The sequence below is a fragment of the Triticum dicoccoides genome, chromosome 6A (genome assembly GCF_002162155.2).
Source record: "Triticum dicoccoides isolate Atlit2015 ecotype Zavitan chromosome 6A, WEW_v2.0, whole genome shotgun sequence".
NCBI classification, from domain to species: Eukaryota; Viridiplantae; Streptophyta; class Magnoliopsida; order Poales; family Poaceae; genus Triticum; species Triticum dicoccoides.
The window spans coordinates 503,884,864-503,906,895 of NC_041390.1; positions in this window are offsets into that span (position 1 = coordinate 503,884,864).

The following is a 22,032-nucleotide window of genomic DNA, read 5'->3' on the forward strand; positions in this document are numbered from 1 at the left end:
GAGTTAGTCGGAGTGGTCGGCAGAGTGTCATGGCAATGGAGGGGTTTCGAAATGTCGTTGGTCCACCCGAATGGGAGTGCGAGGCCATGGGTTCTGTGGTGTGGGTACAATGCGCTACCTCTGCAGAGTGTATTAATCTATCGATAGCCGATTCCACGGTTACGGACATGCTCGAAAGTAGGTCACACCATGGGTCAACATTTAATAAATCATGCACAATAAGTTATGAACTCTACACTATTGATGATGGCGGGAAGGCCATCGGGTTGGATAAGACCAAGTGTTTGTCGTGGTTGTGATCGCCGGAAGGATCATCATTTTAGACCAAATATGGGTTGTGGTTGTGATCGCCGGAAAGATCACGAGATATTCATAGTTAAGATTTTGAGGTTGGTACGGTGGTGATCCAAGAAGTGATCACCGATGGTAAGCCAGTCCGAGGGATTTTTCTCACAAGAGCATGATGACGGCATGTTGGTTATATTGTTGCACTAGTTGACCCGTTGCGCCAAATGGCGCAGAGACCCGCTGAAGACATGTTGTCGATGAAAATAGTTTCATGCTGCAAGAACCTTGAACTAAACAATAGTCTCGGAAAAGGGAAATTTTGCATAATATGAATATGTTCAATCTGAAAAAATGGCCACTATGATGAGGTAGTAAAGTTGACATGGTTGTATTTTTTAGCAAGTTTGAAATGATGGTTATCATGATGAAAAATTTGTGCATGCATATATTTCTTGGGATGATGAGAGAGTAAAGCTAGTTTCGCTGTATTTTTTTAGCAAGTTTGAAAACATGCAGTATGATGAGAAAGCAAAGTTGGCATGGTTGTATATTTTTAGCAAGTTTGAAAACATGGTTATCATGATGAAAAACTTGGGCATGCATATATTTCTTGGAAAAAAAGAGGGGAAAAGATAACAAACCTAAGGAAAAAGATATAATATAGTCAGTTTATCTTAAAATAGTTGATTTATTTTAATAGCATAGAGTGAAAGCCGAAACAAAAAAATATTCGTTGGTATGAAAAATGAAGATAGAAGTGTTTTGAAATGTTGTCTCTCTTGACAAAAATTGGCTGTACCAATTACTAAGGCATATATGAATATAGTTGGTTTATTTTAATATACTTGGTTTACTTTAAAAGCATAGAGTCAAAGTTGAAACAAAAAAACAGTCGTTGCTATGAAAAATTAAAATAGAAGTGCTTTGAAAAGGTTGTGTCTCTCAATAAAAAACGGTTGTACCAATTACTGAGGCATATGCATGTATTATGTGGACTGAAACTTATGTGCCTGTTTCGCCTCAAAAAAAAGAGGTATGTGTCTGTTTTCTTTTAGAAGCATGTCTAATATTATTTACAGAGTATTTAAGGTTTACTGGGCTGGCCTGCTTGTCGTTTGGCCCATGGGTAATTTTTCTGCCTAGCCCGCTCACTGGAGAATATCAAGCGGCAGGTATTGGTCCCCTGCTATTCCTCTTCCTCGGCATCTCCGTCCGGTGGTCGAACCCTTTGTTGAGCGACAAACCCTAGCGTTTGCGTGCTGGTGAGATTTCTTCCCCTTTATGACTGGCTGGGGCTTATTTGAAACATGGATCTGGTCCGCATTCATTTGGATTTGGCAACTCCTTTCGTTTTCAGCCGACTCCTACTCCATTGCTGTCTTTTTTCAGCATGATGTTTTCTACCTGTTTCCACATAGTTTGTGCCGATTGAAAATCTTTGCTGTTTAAGGTTTGAAGGCATGAGGGGAGATCTCATCAACGATCCTGTGAACATTAGCTCTGATGAGAGCGCGGACAGCAGCTCTGATGAAGCTCTGGACATGAACTCTGATGAACCCGTGTACACCAGCTCTCATGAAGCTGTGGACACGAGCTCTGATGAACGGGCGTACATGAGCTCTGATGATGGCGTGGGCACAAGCTCTGATGAAGGTATTTTTAGTAATGGTAAACATCAGACATTTGACCTAACAAAATGTGGCCATGATCTGTATTTTAATCATTTGCGCTTATGGGCCATTTGTTTGTTGAATTATTGAGGCATGTGCTACCGTATGAAGAAAAACAAGCTTCAGAAGACATGCAAGGATGTGTGTGACTGCCCTAGGGAGTATTCAGTTGGTAAGGACTAATGCTAGATAAACGAGAGTGTTTCTTTCTATAGATAGGAAATTAATTATTTTACTTTTGTTGTTAGGATATGATCCTAATTCTGAAGCCGACTAGATGTATTCAAAGAAATTTATGATGTCAAAGTGTGCTCGAAAGCGTCTTAGTTGCTATGTCCGTTCTGTTAAGCCTGCTATTAGGCACTATGTGTGTGAGATGAACAAGACTTTTACCAAAGCTGGGCATAGAATGGTGAGAAGCGAATTTATTTGCCTATATGTGTATTTGCCTACTCTATCAATCATAGTGTATAACTATAAGTCTGTTGAATGCTTGTAGTACTTCTCTACTTTGTTCACTAAGAAGCACCTGCTGAAGTTTCTCTCCAGTCCGATCGATCGAATGCGGATTAAGCTTTCATCTGGGCGTTGTTTAACCTATGTTTGACTGATGAAAGGGGTTGACAAGAGGGCTGCTATTACACATAACTGGAGCTGCTTTGTGGAAAGAGCGAAGCTGAAAGAAGGGGAAATCTGTGTCTTTTCTCTCCGACATTGCAAGGGGGTGCCAGTGCTCACTGTGCACAAAATCTGAAGAGGTTGGTGTATGAAACAGAATTTTATTTCTGAAAGAAATATTTAGTTTATTTTCTGGTCTAAGTAAGTATGGGTTTCTGTAGGTTTCTGTGATGCGGTTTGGAAGGAGGAAGATGGGAAGGTGTTCTGCAAGGACATGTAGATATGTTCTCTAGTATGATGGTATGCCTATGTTTAGTAACGTTCAGTCGTTTCATAGACTGCGGTTGGGTTTGTTGGGTCAAGGGAACCAGGATGCTTTTCTTTTGGCACTAAATGTATCCTCTATGCTATCTATGTAATGCAATGATGATGAAGACTCTAAACTATTAGTGAGCTATATGCTTTTTCCTAACATTATAATTCTGTTTGTCTGAAGTAATTAAGCGTACGCACATAGATATAGCATAGTCAGTACATGGGATTTCATAAGATAGGATTAAAGTTTTGGCCGCATGAAAATACTCCACATGAAGGATAATAAGTTTTGGTAATGCCTTTGAGCTAGCTTTCAAAAGTATCCTAGTCGATGTTGTTGCTTCGGTTTACAGCTCATTGCCATGGTCGAACAACGCTCTCTTTGCACTTCTTTTTCGAGACACCCTCCACACAGTGCTTTGTTGGTTGGTCAAAGAGGAAGATAGTTTATTTAGTAGGTTTTTCTAGTGAGTGTTTTACCTAGTAGTTCTGTAACTTGTGATTTCTAGGTCCAGCTTGCTGGTGGCAGGAAAGAGGTTAGAGATCACTTCAGCTGGCGGTGTGTTCGTTGCGCTGCCATTAAACTATGGTTCTGCTTCAGGTGTTGGAACCAATTCATCATCGGGTTCCTGAAACTTCTTATGAGATATACATGGTCTATTTTTTGTATGTGTAAAACTGGTACACAAACTAAGACAAAAGTATGTCTAATATACCTCAAGAAGTGGTGTATTTAGACTATCGTCATCGGATGAAAGCAGCAATGTTAATGGTTGCACCCTATCTCTTTCCATGGCTTCGACTTGTTTTTTAAGCTGCATAGTAGATTGCTCAAAACCCCATGACCAGGATGTTGCTTGTAGAAGTTCTCTTCTGCATTTCTTTAGGGGTTGTAGGTTTGCATCATCAAATACTACTATGTTGTTTTCTTGTAGATAGCTTATTGCAGCTACATTAGCTGATTCGGCAGCTTCGAGGGATGTACTTTTGAAATCCCCATAATTTTTTTCGGTTCTGTGGATGCCCAACCTCTATGAGGTGGTAAATTGATTGAAAGAGAGGCAATTAGGCCATGCTCTCCTGTAACATCCCAAATTTTCAATTTGGAATGTTATACATTAGATCATCTATGCATATCATATTTTATTTTGCATTTTGGTTGATCCTAGAAATTCTATGCAACTCAAGGACCCACGGAGAGAGTTGGGGATTTCGTTATTTTCATATTTGAGTTTTCTCAAATTTTGAGAATAGGATCATTTGATTTTGTTATTTTTATCGTCAATTATTTCTATTACAAAAATATGAGAGAGGGAATAAAATGACTTTCCCAAAATAAAGAAATATTGAGGATTTAATAATAAAATAAAATAAGATTTTATTTCGGAGTTTTTCGTTATTTTATTTGAATTTAGGAAAAATGTGCGTTTTTCAAAATTGCATTTAGGCCCCAAATAAATGTTCACCTTGTGCGGCTTGATTTTAGAAGCCCGGGAAAATTTATTTCGGGATTTTTGGAGTCAGTTTAGTATTTCTTTTTATTTTTCTTTTGCGTGTAATTATTTAAAAAAACGAACCGACCTAACGGGCCGTGTCCGACTAGGTCTCCGACCCGACTAGGCTATATAAGCCCGGGGGAGGCCCAGCCCCAGCCAAACCCTAAGCCGCCCTAGCCCTGCCGCGCGCCGCCGCCGCCACCACCGCCCTGCCGCGCCGCCGCCGCCGCCCCGCCGCGCAGCCGCCGCCGCCGCGCCGCCGCCGCACGCCGCACGAGGTTCGCTGCGCCTCGTTTTCCGCGCCGTTTTTTTCGAAAAACCGTTCGGTTTTTCCTTCGTTTTTTAGTTTCGGTTTTTTTAATAGATCGGTTTTTCCAATTTATTTAAATAGCGAGCGTTCGTCCATTCGTTCATTCTAACGAACGTTCGTCGTTTTTCTTTTTCTCGGATTTAACCCACGATTTTTCTGATCGCGATTCCTGATCCGATTTTCCTTTTAGTATAAATTTTCGCTCATTTATCGGAATCGGGCGATTCAAGCTCCTGGAGTTTCATCTCGAAACCCTTTATCCATTTAACCAACTTAAACACGTTTTTGCTACTGTAAAAATTGCCTTAGATCTAGATTAGTAGAACGAAGTTGTTGTCTTTCGCCGTTTGACTTTCGTTGCTTCGTTCGATTTGATTCTTTTCGCAAACCGGAGTTCTTAAGTTGAACCTTCTGGTTAGATCTTTTATTTGAGTTTTACCTGTGCTTTAGATGAGTACTTATTGTATGCTTTTTTGTTTGTCTGCGATAGAATACCCGGAGTGCGCCGCCTGTTACTTCGAATCGCTAGGTTTCCCGGATCATCAGCAAGGCAAGTAACACTTTGATCATACCTTTCCTACTACCCAGTTTTATTGCATTAGATCAATCCTCACACATTGCATGATTAGGATCTAATTAAATTGTGGGATGGGAAGTAGTTGAGGTAGTACCTATTACCTGTTTATTATCAAACCTTTGGGAGTTACTTCTACGTTTGCTTATTGTGCCATGCTATGCTAGTAGATGTGGATTGGGTGAGTGATATCCATGACAGATGTGAGTTTGTTAATTAATGGTTTATCTAAGATGGCAACTTAAACACACATCTGTGTGGATTGAGGCATCTGGGTATTCCAGGACTTGCCTGTTTTCTTTTGGACCGCCACCCAGGCTCAAAGGGATCATGAGAATATTCATACTAGAAACTTCCGTGTGCAGCCACAAGCTATTATGGGCTCTAGCATAGTTGACTAAGTCGTGCGAACTCTTAAAGTGGTAGAATAGCAGATGTAGGGGATGTAGGTGGTATGGTCTACCCGATCGTAAGGTGCTAGCGCTTCTGAAAGACTATGTCTCGGTCATCCGTCTTGTCAAACACCATGTAGTGCGAGAAACCAAACGGAGGCGATCGAGTCTTGTGGGGAAAAGTGCGCAAACCTCTACAGAGTGTAATAAACTAATCATGGTTAGCCGTGTCCCCGGTTATGGACAATCTTGAGTATCTAGTACTTGGATTATCATGTGAATCTCAACATGTTACTCTAAATTAATTTTGTTGGGTTTTGATTAATGATGATGCTTAATTGGGATTGAGAATGTTGTCAACCATTCTCAATGTTTAACAACTACCATGATAGTTAAATAAATTTATTCCATTGAAGTAGGGAAAATTTGGCTTTACGCAAAACTGTAACCATAGAGCTTTCCACCAGCCAAATATGCATATAGTATAGCTGTTTCATTCCATTACTCTCTATGTGTTACCTTGCCAGCATATTCCATGTGCTGACCCATTTCGGGCTGCAATGTTAATGTTGCAGACTTTTCAGACGACGATTAAGGAGTTTTTAGGTCGTGTTTCTATACTTAGTGATGCCGATGGAGTTGATGGACTCACTTACCTTCCAAGCCTTCCGTTGTTATCGTTATTAGATTGCCTTAAGCCATATTTATTGTAATAAGTTCTCTCTTGAGACACTCGGTGTAATAAGTGTGTGATTGCTACTCTGTTATAAATCCTCCGAGTACTGTGTGGTGTCAGCATTACTGATCCAGGGATGACACCGGAGCACAGAGATCAGACTGTTTGAGGTCTGGTCGCTACAGAGATGGTATCAAAGCACATGCTGACTGTAGGACACGGCCACTAAGCTAAAGACCTAGATCACTATTCACTCTCTTCCTTTCTGACCTTTCATCTTTTCTACTCTTTTAGGATGGCGGATGCGAGGAACAAGTTTACACAACCGGATGAAGATACACCCTTTGGACGTCACTTGAAGGAAGTCACTAGATACCTGAACATAGGAGTACCAAGCTTCACTGGAACCTACAACGCCACTTTACCTGAAGAAGAGCGCTGGATGATTCAAGTTCAAGTTCCAGGAAGGATGTTCATGCCAGTCACCGAGTGTCGGTGTACTAGAGTAGGGGTACCCTAGTATCCCGAACTTGTGCACGGGCAGTTGCAGCGCCGCGCGGCAAGGCTTGCCGGACGACCGCCAGAGTCCTCCGTGGGTTCCTTTGGAGCCATTCAAGAACAAAGCATTCAAGATGAAGAGACAAGGCCCCGGAAAGAGGATCTTGCCGGGAAGAGACAAGGCCCCGGCAAGAGGAGCTTGCCGGGAAGGCCAACCACGGCACTTCAAGAAACTTGCCGCGATGCACCGCACGTCCCGGCAAGGTCCGGTGAGCGACAAACTTATGGACTCGACAAGACGACGACCCCGACAAGGTACTCGCCGGGGCCCCGCTGCCACTCTATACCCATGCTCCAGCGCACCCACCCGCGTGTCGCCATGAGGCTTCCTCAGGGGCGCGTGGCGGGAGCCTGTGCAGCCAGGGGTACGCGGTGGCAAGCGGAGATGAAGAGAAGGCCATCGTGGCAAACGGTGGCGCTCCTAACGGTCACTTTTTGCACTGTTTAGGCAACTCAGATGGGCATTCAATGACCTTGTCCCCTGCCGTCAGAGTTAGGTAGGGTGCATTGTGTCCACAATAGCGGTAGCTGCACCTACCGCATCCTTTTCCATTTTTACCCTTCTAGTCTACGTTGCCACCTGTCGGTGACCCCTTGAAAGTATAAAAGGAGGCCCAAGCGCAACGTAGAAGGGGTTCGGCTCATTCGAAACATCAGGAACACTCTCACGCTCGGTCTGGCAGCGTCCATCGCTCCTGAGCAAGAATTCAATACACACAAACAAGCAGCAGTAGGGTTTTACGCATCCGTGCGGCCCGAAGCTGGGTAAAACTGCTCGCGTGTACTGCCTCGATCCGCTCTTTGCGCGGCCTCCGCCCCCCTCCGAACCGAAAGGGGCCCGGTCCCTATAGGTGTTGGTGGATCAGTTTCCCCGACACCGAGCCCATAGAGTTTTCTTTTGATGCACCAACTTGGAGTCTAGGAAAGAGCATGGCAACTCACATCGCCATGGGACGCATTGGAGTAGTCTACCGCAATGATCTCAAGGATACTATCTACCAGATTTGTGGGCGCCGAGACGAGCACTGGGAGATGATCAGCACCAGGAAGGATAGATCAATTGCAGCTTTTATCCAGGAGTTAAACCAGCACATTCGATGTCAGGAGAACCAGATGTGCTCCGACATGATAGATCTGAAGAAGGCTAAGACTAGAATCAAGGAACTGGAGGAAGAACTCAAGGCTACACATGAAGATTATGAAGAGGAAATTGAAGTATTGGTGGAGAAGAATGACGATCTGATCAAGAAGATCAGGATATTTATGGGAGACCCTACACCAGTAGATGAAGACGAAGAACCCAAGGAGATTAGCCCGAAAGACTACATCATCATCGACGACACAGACTCGGACCCAGACGAAAGCGATGGTGACTATGTTGATGAAGCTGGAGCAAATATCATGGAGTCTACAACCGAAGAATATTTCTAGTAGACCACCCCATCAGTAGTAGTAGTCCACCATGTAAATATAGTAGTCCGAGCACTTTTGCGATAGTTAGATCGATTGTATGCCCTTGTTTGATTGAATGAAGTGAATTATTTGCTTTTGCCTCATGTGCATATGGGTAGTGTTTTCTCTTTAGACCCCCTCTATTCTTACATCTCATCTTTTCTAAACCCTCAGATGCCTCCGAGACGTGACCCCGGATTTACCTTTCCACCGGAGCTCAACCAGTTGATCCAGCAGCAGAACACATTGATGCAGTTGCTAGTCCAGAATTAGAACCAGGGGAACAACAACAACAACAACAACAACCCACCACCACCACCACCTGTTGATCACTTAGCCCGTTTTCTTAGGCTAAATCCGCCGGTGTTTTCCAGTAGCACCGAGCCGATAGTAGCAAATGATTGGCTCCGCAAGACAGGTAGAGAGTTGACCACAGCAGGATGCACCGATGCAGAGAAGGTGAAGTTTGCCGCACATCAGCTTGAAGGACCCGCGGCATCATGGTGGGAGAATTTCACAGCCACTTTCCCTGTCGACACTGTCACATGGGACCAGTTTCAGCAGGCCTTTCGTACTGCCCATGTTTCAGCAGGAGCTATGGCCATGAAGAAGCGTGAGTTTCGCAACTTGCGCCAAGGAAGACGGACAGTAGGCCAGTATGTGGAGGACTTTAGTAAGTTAGCACGTTATGCCCCAGATGACGTCGCTACGGATGCAGCAAAGCAGGAGAAGTTTCTGGAAGGACTGAATGATGAGTTGAGCATGCAGTTGATGGTAGCAACCTTCAACAACTACCAGGAGTTGGTAGACCATGCTCTTATGATTGAAGGCAAGCACCAGCAAATTGAGAATCGCAAGAGGAAGTATGGACAAGGAAAGTACACTTCAGGAGCTTAGCAGAAGCCACGTTTTACCCCTAGACCGGGAGGACATTTTCAGCATACCCATGGAGGAGGTAGCTCGCACAATCACAATGGCAGCAGGAATGGTAATGGGAATGGAGGAAGCAACGGCCAGAATCGCACCAACCCATCAACCCCAGCCAAGAAGGACCTGAGCCAAGGCACTTGCTTTAAGTGTTCGAAGACCGGACATTATGCCAATGAATGCCCTGAAATACAAAATGGAAATAGCAATGGAAGCTCTGGGAAGAAGCCGAACCCTTTCAACAGGGGACAAGTGAACCACGTTAGCGTGGAGGAGGTTGAAGCTCAGCCTGATGAAGTAATAGGTAAGTTTTTGGTTAAGTCATTTACTGCACTCGTTCTTTTTGATACTGGTGCATCACATTCATACATCTCAAGGGGATTTGTGGATAAGTATAACCTGTCAACCCAAGCCCTTAGGTCACCCATGTTAGTAACCTCGCCTGGAGCAGAATATTTGGCTAGTCGATGGTGTGATCGGTTACCATTGAGGATTGGCAACTATGTTTTTCCCTCTGACCTAATAGTATTGGAATCCCAAGGATTGGATGTGATATTAGGCATGGATTGGTTGTCGAAGTATGAAGGGAATATTGAATGTGCTAGTAAGTCAATTTTGCTTACTACCCCAGATGGGAGAATGATCAAGTATGTATCCCGACATGTGCCAAAGAGGACTCAAGTAAATTGCTTAACTGAGTTGTGCAGGAGGAAGTACCAGTGGTAAGGGATTTCCCTGAAGTATTTCCAGAAGAGTTGCCAGGCATGCCACCAAATAGAGATATTGAGTTTTTGATTGAGCTATTGCCAGGCACAAGGTCAATATCAAAGAGACCATACAGGATGCCAGCAAAGGATTTGGTGGAAATTAAGAAGCAGATTAAGGAGTTACTGGATAAGGGATATATTCGCCCAAGTTCTTCGCCTTGGGGATCGCCAGTACTTCTAGTGGAGAAAAATGATGGATCGCTAAGGATGGTTGTTGATTATCGAGGATTGAATGAAGTAACGATCAAGAACAAGTACCCACTACCGATGATCAATGATCTGTTTGATCGATTGCAAGGAGCTAAGGTATTTTCCAAGATTGATCTGCGATCAAGATACCACCAGTTGAAGATTTGAGAACAGGATATACCTAAGACAGCTTTTACCACCAGGTATGGGCTGTACGAGTATACCGTTATGTCATTTGGTCTGACTAACGCACCCGCATATTTTATGAACATGATGAACAAAGTATTTATGGAGTTTTTGGATAAGTTCGTCGTAGTGTTCATTGATGATATCCTGGTCTACTCGAAGAATGAAGAGGAGCATAAGGAGCATTTGCGTTTGGTACTTGGAAAGCTCAGAGAACATCAATTATATGCCAAGTTGAGCAAATGTGAGTTTTGGTTGAAGGAAGTAGGATTCCTCAGACACGTTATATCTGGAGAAGGTATAGCAGTTGATCCCACTAAAGTTGATACCGTGACCAAGTGGGAAGCACCAACCACCGTGGGAGAGATCCGGAGTTTTCTTGGACTCGCAGGATACTACCGGAGATTCATTGAGAATTTCTCAAAGACTGCGAAGCCTATGACAGAGTTATTAAAGAAAGATACCAAGATCATATGGACGAAGGAATATGAGGCTAGTTTCCAGGAGTTGAAGAAACGTTTGGTTACCTCACCAGTGTTGATTTTGCCAGACCAGACCAAGGATTATGAGGTGTATTGTGACGTTTCATGTCGAGGACTTGGAGCAGCGCTTATGCAGGAAGGGAGAGTTGTTTCATATGCCTCAAGACAACTGAAGCCTCATGAGTTCAATTATGCTACGCATGATTTGGAGTTAGCAGCCGTAGTGCATGCATTGAAAACATGGAGACATTTTCTGATTGGAAATCATTGTGAGGTGTACACGGATCATAAGAGTTTGAAATACATCTTCACACAGAAGGAGTTAAACCTCAGACAAAGGAGATGGTTGGAGCTCATCAAGGATTATGATATGAGATTGCATTATCATCCCGGAAAGGCTAATGTAGTAGCTGACGCATTAAGCCGTAAGAGCCACATCAATACATTAATGACGGGAGGAATACCAAGGGAGTTAGCAGAAAATCTTCGTGAACTGTGTTTGGAAATAGTTCCGAGAGGCTATGTAGCAGCATTGGAGATTCAGTCTACATTGGTGGATAAAATCAGAGAAGCTCAGAAGACTGACAAGGAGATTGCCTCTATTAAGGAGAAACTTAGCAAAGGAAAGGCTAAAGGATTTCGTGAGGATGAGCACGACACCCTATGGTTTGAAGACCGTGTTTATGTTCCCAATGACCCGGAGATTAGGAAGTTGATTCTGCAAGAGGCACACGATTCACCATATTCGATTCACCCAGGAAATACCAAAATGTATTTGGATTTGAAAGACATTTTCTGGTGGACCGAAATGAAGAAGGATATTGCAGAGTATATAGCAGTCTGTGTTGTGTGTCAGAGAGTAAAGGCAGAGCATCAGAAGCCAGCAGGATTGTTACAACCATTGCCGATACCTGAATGGAAGTGGGATAAATTAGGCATGGATTTTATCACGGGATTACCCAGGACTCATTTCGGCTAATGACTCGATTTGGGTTGTAGTTGATCGATTGACGAAAGTAGCTCATTTCATCCCAGTAGAGACCACCTACACCAGTGCAAAGTTGGCAAAGATATACATGACCAGGATCGTATGTCTGCATGGAGTTCCGAGGAGTATCGAATCAGATAGAGGAACCCAGTTTACCTCAAAGTTCTGGAAGCAGTTGCATGAAACTTTGGGAACCAGGCTAGAATTCGGTATAGCTTTTCATCCACAGACAGATGGACAGACCGAGAGAGTCAATCAGATTTTGGAGGATATGCTGAGAGCTTGTGCTCTAGATTACGGATCTAGTTGGGACGACAATTTGCCATATGCAGAGTCCTCTTACAACAACAGTTACCAAACCAGTTTGAAGATGGCCCCTTTCGAAGCCTTGTACGGAAGGAGGTGCAGGACACCATTGTCGTGGGACGAAGTTGGATACCGCCAGTTGTTTGGACCTGAGTTGATTAAGGAGTCTGAACAGAAGGTGAAATTGATTCGCGATAGGCTCAAGGTAGCCCAGTCCAGACAGAAGAGTTATGCAGATTCTAAACGCAAGGAGACAGTTTACGAAGTTGGAGATAGAGCTTATCTTCGAGTATCTCCACTTCAAGGAACAAAGCATTTTGGAGTTAAAGGAAAGTTAGCGCCACGATTTGTAGGACCATATCGAGTTTTGGAGCGTATGGGAGAAGTGGCCTACAAGTTGGAATTGCCCGAAGGATTGTCAGGAGTTCATGATGTGTTCCATGTTTCCCAGTTGAAGAAGTGCCACGCAGAGATGGCTGACATACCGTTGAGAGACACAGTGCTATTGGAAACTATTCAGTTGGATAACGATTTGACCTATGAGGAGAAACCAGTTAAGATTCTCGAGTTTGCCAGTCGAGTCACTCGCAGCAAGGTTATCAAGTTTTGCAAAGTTTAGTGGAGCCACCACACGGAGGACGAAGCCACCTGGGAACGAGAGGAAGATTCGCTCAAGGACCACCCTCACCTATTTTCTAGCCAACCCGAATCTCGAGGGCGAGATTCATCTTAAGGGGGGTAGGTTTGAACCATCCCAAATTTTCAATTTGGAATGTTATACATTAGATCATCTATGCATATCATATTTTATTTTGCATTTTGGTTGATCCTAGAAATTCTACGCAACTCAAGGACCCACGGAGAGAGTTGGGGATTTCGTTATTTTCATATTTGAGTTTTCTCAAATTTTGAGAATAGGATCATTTGATTTTGTTATTTTATCGTCAATTATTTCTATTACAAAAATATGAGAGAGGGAATAAAATGACTTTCCCAAAATAAAGAAATATTGAGGATTTAATTATAAAATCAAATAAGATTTTATTTCGTAGTTTTTCATTATTTTATTTGAATTTAGGAAAAATGTGCGTTTTTCAAAATTGCATTTAGGCCCCAAATAAATGTTCACCTTGTGCGGCTTGATTTTAGAAGCCCGGGAAAGTTTATTTCGGGATTTTTGGAGTACGTTTAGTATTTCTTTATATTTTTCTTCCATGCGTAATTATTTAAAAAAACGAACCGACCTAACGGGCCGTGTCCGATTAGGACTCTGACCCGACTAGGCTATATAAGCCGGGGGGAGGCCCAACCCCAGCCAAACCCTAAGCCGCCCCAGCCCTGCCGCGCGCCGCCGCCGCGGCCCTGCCGCACCGCCGCCGCCCTGCCGCACCGCCGCCGCCTTGCCGCGCCGCACGCCGCCCGAGGTTCGCCGCGCCTCGTTTTCTGCGCCGTTTTTTTTCGAAAAACCGTTCGGTTTTCCGTCGGTTTTTTTAGTTTCGTTTTTTTAAATAGATCGGTTTTTCCGATTTATTTAAATAGCGAGCGTTCGTCCGTTCGTTTGTTCTAACGAACGTTCATCGTTTTTCTTTTTCTCGGATTTAACCCGCGATTTTTCTGATCGCGATTCCTGATCCGATTTTCCTTTTAGTATAACTTTTTGCTCGTTTATCGGAATCACGCGATTCAAGCGCCTGGAGTTTCGTCTCGAAACCCTTTATCCGTTTAACCAACTTAAACAAGTTTTTGCTACTGTAAAAATTGCCTTAGATCCAGATTAGTAGAACGAAGTTGTTTTCTTTCGTCGTTTGACTTTCGTTGCTTCGTTCGATTTGATTCTTTTTACAAACCGGAGTTCTTAAGTTGAACCTTCTGGTTAGATATCTTATTTGACTTTTACCTGTGCTTTAGATGAGTACTTATTGTATGCTTGTTTGTTTGTCTACGATAGAATACCCGGAGTGCCCCGCCTGTTACTTCGAATCGCTAGGTTTCCCGGATCATCAACAAGGCAAGTAACACTTTGATCATACCTTTCCTACTACCCAGTTTTATTGCATTAGATCAATCCTCACACGTTACATGATTAGGATCTAATTAAATTGTGGGATGGGAAGTAGTTGAGGTAGTACCTATTACCTGTTTATTATCAAACCTTTGGGAGTTACTTCTACGTTTGCTTATTGTGCCATGCTATGCTAGTAGACGTGGACTGGGTGAGTGATATCCATGACAGATGTGAGTTTGTTAATTAATGGTTTATCTAGGGTGGCAAGTTAAACACACATCTGGGTGGATTGAGGCACCTGGGTATTCCAGGACTTGCATGTTTTCTTTTGGACCGACACCCAGGCTCAAAGGGATCATGAGACTATTCATACTAGAAACTTCCGTGTGCAGCCACAAGCTATTATGGGCTCTAGCATAGTTGACTAAGTCGTGCGAACTCTTACAGTGGTAGACTAGCAGATGTAGGGGATGTAGGTGGTATGGTCTACCCGATCGTAAGGTGCTAGCGGTTCTGAAAGACTATGTCTCGGTCATCCGTCTTCTCAAACACCATGTAGTGCGAGAAACCAAACGGAGGCGATCGAGTCTTGTGGGGAAAAGTGCACAAACCTCTGCAGAGTGTAATAAACTAATCATGGTTAGCCGTGTCCTCGGTTATGGACAATCTTTAGTATCTAGTACTTGGATTATCATGTGAATCTCAACATGTTACTCTAATCTAATTTTGTTGGGTTTTGATTAATGATGATGCTTAATTGGGATTGAGAATGCTGTCAACCATTCTCAATGTTTAACAACTACCATGATAGTTAAATAAATTTATTCCTTTGAAGTAGGGAAAAATTAGCTTTACGCAAAACTGTAACCATAGAGCTTTCCACCAGCCAAATATGCATATAGTATAGCTGTTTCATTCCATTACACTCTATGTGTTACCTTGCCAGCATATTCCATGTGCTGACCCGTTTCAGGCTGCAACGTTAATGTTGCAGACTTTTTAGACGATGATTAAGGAGTTTTTAGGTCGTGGTTCTATACTTAGTGATGCCGATGGAGTTGATGGACTCACTTATCTTCCAAGCCTTCCGTTGTTATCGTTATTAGGTGGCCTTAAGACATATTTATTGTAATAAGTTCTCTCTTGAGACACTCGATGTAATAAGTGTGTGATTGCTACTCTGTTATAAATCCTCCGAGTACTGTGTGGTGTCAGCATTACTGATCCAGGGATGACACCGGAGCACAGAGATCAGACTGTTTGAGGTCTGGTCGCTACATCTCCCATGTCAAGTATGTCATGGTCTGTGATTTGCACCTTAAGAGTGTTCGTGGCTTGCTGAAGAATGTAACATTTGCTTATGTTGAAATGGGTTGGCGACATCTGCAAGTTGTAAATCAGGCATGCATCACGCAAATGATCAAAAATGTCGTTGCACATATGCTTTAATCGACTATATAAAGAGGAAGTAAATTACCCAATTGTCTTGAGGCACGTACCTGTGGAAGGCCCCTGACCATGAGTTCTTCGTCCAATGGAGAATTCGGATCCTTTCCCGCCATATCCTTACAATGGATGCGTGGTTTACGAACTTGGAAGATAGAGGCGGCTCGGGGGGTGGTAGATCGAACCTGAAATGGATGCAGCTGATAGAAACCCTAGAATCTATGAGTTGGAGCCAGTGTGCTTGCTGTATATGGACTGTTGTGGGCTTGCCAAGGGTTTTCAGTGCAGCCTGATATGGACACCAGGCCCAAGGATTTATTCATTTTTTTAGTGCGTGTATTTTAGAATATGAGCCCACTCTCATAGCCGTGCGATCGCATTTTCATAGGCAGATAGAAACAAGCTATTTTGCACTGCATTAGCGAATTTCACTTTGCTGTCTACAGAAACAGGAATTGTATACGCAATAGGAATCCTGAAGTATATTGATGGCCTTGGCTATGCCAGTTATAGAGATATAAATGGCACTAAAAATTAAATAAAAAGTCACACAGACATAAACGGTGCAAGCAACAAAGTCTTAACAGGGCCATCATTAGTTCTTACACACAGTCTTAGCAAGTCTTACACAGACAGAGAAATATAAATATACATTATGGTTAATCTATGCGGTTAAACAAAAGGATCGAAATAGACTACAATTCTAAAAGGTATGGTTTAGGATCCATTCTTGTAGAATAGAACTCTAGAAACCTCTCTTGATGCTTTTTAGTTGCTTTTCTGATTTGAGCACCCTGCGCTTGAGCCTTTCTTCTATCTTCTCAATGTTGTTAAGAGGTTCGTTCATAAGCTGATCCATGGGTTCATTCCCAGATGATCTGTTGAGCGCTGTCACATTGCATATATGATCAGATAATCCATGAATGTATCTTGTAAGAATGAAGCAGCCCATAGCATTTTTCTTGTTCTTATACCTAGCCATCGTTAATTTGTTCTTAATGGATTTGTTCTTCGCCTTTGTTTTCTGCTTGTTATACTTTGCCACTACTAGCTCATGCTTTAGAGACTGATTTTCCTCATCCAGTTTCTTCATGTTGCTGTAACTATAGTCTCTTAGTTCAGTCTTAACCATGCATTTTATGTATCCAATTGCTTCCATGGCAGCTGTGTCCTCTGACATTGCATGATCGATACACTGTACCCCGGGAATAGCCATACAACTGCCATGATCTTCAACATATGATGTGGGCGTATGGAAAAAAAACAATGACACATACTCTACCGCCATCACATGCTTTGCTTCGATATTCAGCTGCTGGAAGTTCTAAAGTCTCTAAAAGAACATCCAGAATCATCCTGTAAGGGATTTTGATCATCGGTGGTATGGCCTGTGATTTTAAACGGATGTCATTAGGCGCGAGGGCATGAATCATATTTCGGCAAGTAAAAGCTTTTATAAGGGAAAGTGTACTTTGAATAACCCAAGCAGAACTAACACCATATTAGTTTTCGCTATGGTAACAGCTGGAACAAAGATAACTAATTTATCCTGGACAACTTTATGCACAAGATGTTGATAAAGGTAAGTTTGTATATGATCACTTATATAAGCATAAGCTATGCATCGACGGTGTAGACCACAACACTCACTACCTGGTAGGTTCTAATTATCACAAGTATGAACTAATGACTATCACAAGTGTGAATTGAATCCTGAATGCAATGTATAAACAGGAGTATTGAGCCTGTATGAAACAAAAAGACACACATCCAACACTGACACAATGCAGGAAGCTCTCTAGTACTGTGCCTATATGAAACAAAAAGACTTTGGTGTGTGCTTGTATGGAAGTATTTGGTGTATTATTTTTAGATGACCACGCCAGCATTGGTTTTCATGGTTCAAAATTTGCCTCGCTGAGTGGTGTCAGTACAGGCATATCTTTTTGCCTGCTTAAAACTTCATGACATTAAGAAATAGTTTTCATAATAAGCCCACGAAGCTTAAACTATGAATCTTGCTGAGAGGAAATAGGCATAGAAAAAGTATCCACAACAGATAACTAAAGTATCAGTTGTTTTCTACTATATAACCACCAACCTCACAACACGACTGTGAATTCTCATACTGAGTGTAGGCCTCTTCCATGCCTGGCATCTCCTCCTGCATCAAAAATTCGGAACAACTTCAGTGCATACCAAGGAAAATCATTCTGGTCAAAGGAATGTTTTTTTAGTTTTCTGAAAGAAAGCCACCTCAAGCAGCTGGCCTTTAGATTGGTTATTGTTGGAGTATTCTTCATCCGGAGAAAACCTGGCATGTATCTCCTCTGCATCCAGTGGCATCTCCTGTGAAATTAGGTAGATAGATTAAGCGCCGACCACAGCTCCAAGCTTAATCAGAAAGAGGGCACATAGATCTGCGGCTACATCACTGAATCGTAAGGGTAGTTACATGTGGTCCTGCTGAGGAGTTCTCCAGGCATCCAGATGCTAAAACACATGGAGAAACAACGGTTAGCAAAATTGACTGCGCTCGCGCCGGTGTGGTCATTGTTTGGGAGCGAGGCACTGAACATGCAGGAGAGAACACTCTGCCAATCTGGGGTTTCATTTGGCTGCCTTCATAGCAATATATGATATGTCTATGGGCCTTTTGGCTGGGCTATTGTCTCTGGGCCCATACACCACAACTTTCAAGGGCCTCCATAGTAGTAGTTGGAAAGGAAAATGCGAATAGAAAGGTACACAGAGGGCCACTGTAATTGTTGATCACATGTAATAGAAAAGAGAAACAGGTAATATAGGTCTTAAAGTGGCGTTATAGTTTGAAAATAAAAATACACTGGTGGCATAGTAAGGTTGCTTGCTAATAAGACATTTGTAATAGGTAGTTGAAGTTTTCAATCTTCTCCCCTATTTGATGTATAGTAGTTTGCTCAGAGAGCAGAATACATCAACTTTTGTAGGCTTCATCACAGCAATATTCCTATGGGAAATGAAGAAATAAGTTAACTATTATATCATAGGACCTTGTCAGTATGTGTACATAAATTGACTCACACATATAGTATACCTTAGTTTTCCAGCATAGTTGGAGATTGAACCGTTATCTTTGCCTGTCGCATGTACAGCGGCATATAATGATGTCCTGTATGCATATAGTCTGATTCGCATCCACGTGGCGTTATGTAGATGGTAATATAATCTGGGATATCAATCACACTGTCACCTAGCCGAAACAGTCATATATATGTGTATTTATGAAGCCCTGTCCAGGCAAACCATTCTCTTCAACCAAGACAAACGGGCTCAACAACTGGCTTGCTATTTCGTGTTGGAAGATTCCAGCCGGAAGTTCACTTATACTCACACGAATAAATCGGGTAAGTGAAATTTGCTGGCCACCATAAGAAGAACACCAAGGAATAGCCTTGAAGATGTGGCCGCTTAGCTCAATGTGTCCCCTTGCCAGAACAGTTGATCTGAATGCTGCAAATGTAGCATACTGAACATCCCCTTGATAGTATACAAGGAAAGTATCAAAGCTAATTGGCTTCACCATGATGTATCTTGACGCTGGTATATACCGAATGACCGCAGAAAGTATTTCCTTTGTGTCTATGGGTTCAACACCATCTTCTCGTTTGAGGATTATAGAATGTGATTGCTCCTAGAATATATCGGGGTCGACCTTCGTGTCTTGAAGAAAACAGTGTGGGGCAGCAGCATCGATGGTGATGTCCCGAGCATTTGGCAGAGGTGGTAATGGCTCAATGGGCCTCATTATCTTGCTGAAAGGGTTGTTAAGCACACTAATAAGCACAGTGAACATGTCCATGTGGATCCCTGTTGTTGTGTTTGCTGGATCCCTAAACCTACGTTTGATCTTGATATTCATCCGCAATGGCACATTTTCTGGCACGTCTGTCCAACAGATGCACCGAAACACGAGAAGATCATTGTAGGTGATTGTGTCAGGGTAAAGCGCAGAGACGACACAATATGGATGCAGCATAAAATCCACTGTCTTGAATGTCCAAAGATGCAGCGGGAGGTTTGTTATTTTAACTAAAACCTAGGATCCGGCATGGTTATCATTGAAATCATAGGCTGGTGTGCCACAAAATGTTGAGTTTTCATCTGCATAGAGGGTGGTAAAGTATATATTACCCAGGTTAAGCCTCTTTTCGAACTGAAGGAACTTGACTGCTTGTCTGTTCTACTGCTTGTTTGGGATGCTAATTAAGAACTCCTAGTCAGGAGTATCAATAGTAACAATTTCATCGCATTCAAGCTGAAAAGCTTTAGCCAATGCATTATCAAAATGCCTTCGTGCAGTTCTACTATCAGGAGAGAAAACGATTTGGAAATGGTAGTGTGTCCAGATCTCTGGGCATTTTGTTTCACCATAAGAAAGAAAAGATCTTGTAATATTTCTTCTGGAACAGATAGACGAGGATGAAATACCTAGCAAGATTGTAAAATAGTTTAGGCTATCCGCCAGCTTAGGCGCTGAGAAAGGACGACTGGATCTAAGAATACAGGGGCAGCAGCTCAGCTTAGAGGAACAAGGAAAGAATGGAATCTACCTTGAACTGAAACGGCAGTATAGGATGCAGCTTCATCGGTTGAAGAAGACGCCATAAGCCCAGGGCACCAAGATGTAGCGAGGGAAGAAACCCTAGAAATGGATGCGCGGAGAGTGTGACGGCGGGATTGGTGGGGTGGAGTAAGAGAGCGTGCAGGTTATGGGGGACATCACATAGTCCAGTCCTCAGCCACACAACATGTCTGGATATGAGGCACGGCCAAGAACGGGCCTACTGGGCCGAAGTAAAAACAGGAATGGGCGAGAGCCTTAAAGGCTATGAAAAAAAGGAGGAGATGACCAGAGTCTAAAACAGAGGGGAGACAAAATCATCTATGAAAAGAAGAAATCATCTGCAGACTATGGGACAACATATCACGCATAAAAAGGAAAATGATAATCGAACAGCACACACATAATAGGCTAGAGTTCACTTGATTATATAGAGGAGTTTTTTGTTTTGCTGTGCTTTGACACTGCTACTTGAGCAACCAAAGACTTTTTAGCACATAGACATATAAATAGAGGAGTTTTAGAAATGCTTCGTAAGAAGCATACAACCACATCAAGGTCTATGCAAGAAGCATACACGGCAACGGACTCTACTTGTAGCTGGTCAAAGAGCATTGTGATGGAGCGTTGTCGAGAGCGAAACTAGATGCATAAACTGCCATCTTTCTCCTTCGATCTTGCTGAGGAAAAGCTAATGTACATAGGATAGATAACCTACAACAAAATGCAAAGTTTCATAAACCAGTTCCAAGTATGAGAATGGCAAAACAAGTCCAAGAATAGTAGTATATAGGGAAATTGTGGTGTACCTATAGATATCTTAAGCATAGGCAGGGTAAAGGAGTCACTGCTGCTTTGTTTTCTTCCCTCCTCCAGCTCCTTTTCCAGCAACGGGGTTCCTTTATTTCAAGGTGTGTTAGTCAAAAATAAATAAGCGGAACACTATACACAGGTTTGGAAACCAGCTATATTAGTGGAATGTAAGAAGTAGTACATACTTCTTGTTTCTCTGAAGTGGACTCTTATCATCTTTTGCATTAGCAGCATTAGAAGGATCTTCAGCCTTTTCATCATCGTTCTCTTGGAGCACCCAACATATACATAAGCTTGATAGTAGAGAGACATAGCATATTGATATTGGATGGTTATTAGGCTATACAATAGTAAGATTTTGCCTTGACACCTATGTATCAGCGCATGAGCATGCTGCTCATTTACTAAATGTATATGTGTGCATTTATAGTATTATGCATTAGTTAGCACATGTGTGTTAACATGTATTTCAGGCGGAGCAGAGAAATATGTATCGCGGCTATTTCGTCACACTTCTTTGGAGGATCCTGTGCCAGAGGGAGCTTCTTGTCATTGCTGATAAATAAAGCATGTCTGGTCCTGCTGGGTGGGCATGGTGATTTGCTAGAAAAGAAAATGCGATCATAAGAGCAAGCAAGTATTAGAAAATACTGCAGTAGTCCTTTCTAAAGAGGCATACCCTGGAGATGCAGATGAAAGGAGACCAACACTGAGCTTTGAAGTTGGTGTCTGCGTCTGAGTGTAAAAGAAAGGAAATGAGAAGAACTGAATTAGTTTTCGGGCATCTTGACTGAATAAATCGACCGAGAGATGGTAGACTAAGAAAACAACACACCACGCTTGTAGGTGATGGAAAATTTATAGCAGGGCTCCCTGAGGAGCTGCCAGACTGGGCTTGGTTGATGCTTGGGGTATTGGGTGTAAACATCTCAGGTGGTACTGGACTGTCAGTGAGGGAAGCAGATGATGAT